Source organism: Camellia sinensis, chromosome 6 (genome assembly GCF_055761805.1).
Source record: "Camellia sinensis isolate YWXY chromosome 6, ASM5576180v1, whole genome shotgun sequence".
Lineage (NCBI taxonomy): Eukaryota > Viridiplantae > Streptophyta > Magnoliopsida > Ericales > Theaceae > Camellia > Camellia sinensis.
The window spans coordinates 160,436,652-160,439,761 of NC_138966.1; the positions used below are offsets into that span (position 1 = coordinate 160,436,652).

General features: G+C 34.1%; 1 long non-coding RNA gene across 1 annotated transcript; it reads right to left on the reverse strand.

Moving 5' to 3' along the window:
• Nucleotides 1-796: 796 nt before the first annotated feature.
• LOC145792996 (uncharacterized) lies at nt 797-2,733 on the reverse strand. The gene is made up of 3 exons (XR_014333397.1): nt 2,257-2,733; nt 1,801-2,165; nt 797-1,065 (listed from the first exon to the last, which is right to left on the reverse strand). It is a non-coding gene; the product is annotated as an uncharacterized LOC145792996 (long non-coding RNA).
• Between the last annotated feature and the right edge of the window lie 377 nt (nt 2,734-3,110).

Consider the following 3,110-nt stretch of genomic DNA (forward strand, 5'->3'; position numbering starts at 1 on the left):
AGAGAGAGAGAGAGAGAGAGAGAGAGAGAGAGAGATTAAATGAGAACTAAGAAACATGTGAATATTATGTAAGAAGCTCAAAGCTAAACGAAGGTAGTTTATATATGCATGCATGAGATTGTAACAAATTGAAAACATTAGACCATGAAAGGGCATTTAGTTTAAAACCTTTCTACAGAATGCATGAATCATGGCATCAGACACAGCAGAAAGGATTTCTTTATTGCTTCAGTATGCCTTTTGTATTGTTTAATGCTTAGTTGCAAGTAGTCCCTGTAATTAAAATTTAAGTTCTGCCATAGGGAGTGCAAGCTAGTCCAGGTGTGGTGCACTTCGAGGTCTCCTAAAAATTGACTAGCTCTATTATGCTTTATAAAGCATTTGAAGGCACAACATTAGCATCCAAAAAAGGGGCCTCTGAGCAATAACCAAAGTTGGCAATTTGTATTGAAGTGTTTGATGACATGAGAAGACTGCGATATACATTATGATATGACGCAATTGAACTTCCCTGAGACTCCCAGATGAGACCATGGTGAACTGACTAGCATCTTGATTTACAAACTGAGTTTGAAAGATACATTCACATTGAAATTAAATTCCTGTGACCTGGTTGCTTGCTACTTTAATTGATTCAATAATTATCAGACATCGTCCTTTCACATCCAAACCTCTCTTTTTATTCTGAACACAATATAAGTTACTATGCTATAAGTTTAAATCTAACTCACCACAATAAGGTCCAACCCTTGGACATCTAGCCGAGAATGCTAATGTTTCTCTGACAGTCAATTCTTCAAAATGAAGATCATATTGACTGATATAAGCCGATGTTCTCTGTGGAACAAACTCATCCATTCCATGGCCATTCTAAGTTACTTTTCCTGAAACCTAGTAGTTATATAAGATTTATGTAAGATCAAAAGATGAAACAAATTCCTCAGAACTTGGTTGAAAAATAGTAGTGTTTTTGCTTTTACTTTTAGATCTGAATTGAGCTTTCCAGCCAAACCGAGCAGCAATGTGGTTTTCCCAGAACTTGGAGGACCTAAAAGCAATGTCATTCTGCCACAAAAAAAAAAAAAACAAAGAAATGATAATTGGGATATTAGGAGAGTTGACAATTTTAATTTTTGTAATTTTCAAATTACTAAATAATACTGCTAACTATCAAACACAAAATTTAAAAATGAATTTTCTTAAAACTTGGAACGTTCAACAATATACTTGAACCTGTAAGGGCATCTCCAATACTTTTTCTCAAATCGTGATTCAAATTTAAATTTGAATAAAAAGCACTCGATGTCGATCTCTTTTCACTCTTGGACTAAAACTGGTATCAAATTGAGTTTTACTCAATTGAAAGGGACCATTTTACAAACTCAAAATTGCTTTCGGCTACATTTACTAATATGACAATCCTTACCCAAATGAAAGGAGACCTAAAGTTTTTTTTCTTCTCGCTATTTTGGTTTTTCATGTTTCAAGTTAAAATTAGATAAAAAATGTCATATGACATGAAATATTTTATTATTTTAACCTCTCTTACTCAAAACTTAAATCGAAATATAATAATATATTTTTTAATGTCACATGGCAACCAACTTGATATTTTCTGTCTAATTTTGGACAGAAGTTAGCTTTATGAGTAATTTAAGAAAAACTTGAAACATGAAGGACCAAAATAGAAGAAAAAAAACCTTACGGGTCAAACTAAAAAAATATTTAAACATAAGGGGTAAAGTGTAATTTACCCTTTTATAATCTATTTCTAAAACTCAAACAAATTGCCTTTCTCACCTTCCAGGCTTGATGATTCCATTGACATCATGAAGGATTGGAAATGGTTTCTTTCTACTTGGAAGAATATGGAGGCAATTTAAGAACCCTGAAGAGAGAGAGAGATTGCAGGGTCAGTTGAATTTAGAGATGAAATATGGAAGCAAAATTGAAGTTGATGCATGTGAAATTGTTCAATGTAGACATGAAAACAAGACAATATTATATTATGAAATTAAAAAAAAAAAGAAAATAAAATTTGTACCTCAAGCATATTGACAGAGAAGTTGAATATGGTAGGCAATGCTCTACTGCCAACATAAGCTTCTGCATCAACTGTTAAATACTCAAACCTGACTTCAATTGTTGGAAGTTCTAGCCCAACTCTGCATCATCATTTTGAAAAACAAAAACAAAACATATTTAGAAACATACTTCAACCAAAAAAAGACAGTAAAGAACAGAAATTTCAAATACCAAGTTCAGCATCCTTTGTTGGAGGGCTTGCAGCAACAATGGCATGCTGCCCTCATTTATACCATACTCCAGCACTGTCCAAATGCGAACTACGCATTGTCTTTGTGGAATATGATGGTAAGGATGGAAAACTTATACAACTTTTCTTCATTTTGGATGCCTCCATATTGTTTCCCATGTTGAAAACAACATTGTAGCCCACCTTGGACAGAAGCGCCATGATGTGCCCCTGTAATGAGGTTTGTGCAACCTGTTAGTTACAACTCATTTAACCAAAACTAGTCAAAATCAGTTCACCACAACTCATTTAACCAAAACACAAGGATCTATATATATATATACACAAATTGAAACAAATTAAATCCGCCAACTGGCTTTCCCACTTGCAAACCACCTTTCGTAGCAGCATCCATGAGACCTGGACCAGCCTGTCCATGAAGTACAGTTTAAGAGAATTGCAATCTGCAGAAAATAATAAGTAGGCTCGTACAATCCATATAAATTTTAGGCTGAAAAAATTGAATTCTATGATGTATCTTATGTTGTTCACTTGCAGTTCCATACTCCATCTACATCTACATGAATAAGTACATATATGGAAGGTTAAATATGGAGTGACTTGCCTCTTTTCCCAATTCCAGTGCTCGAAGAACCCAAATACACAACTCCCCTTCCCAGCCTGTGCAAGAGTTCATAGCACCGTTCTATCTCTTTTTTGACCTTTTGTCAATGAGTTCATATTAGTGAACGAGTTTTTGACAGATTTCATTAAATTGTAGAGTATGTTCCATGTTTACAAAAAAAAAATGGTTAATATAGCTAGATGAAGTAGCACCACGATGCCATGTATGAGC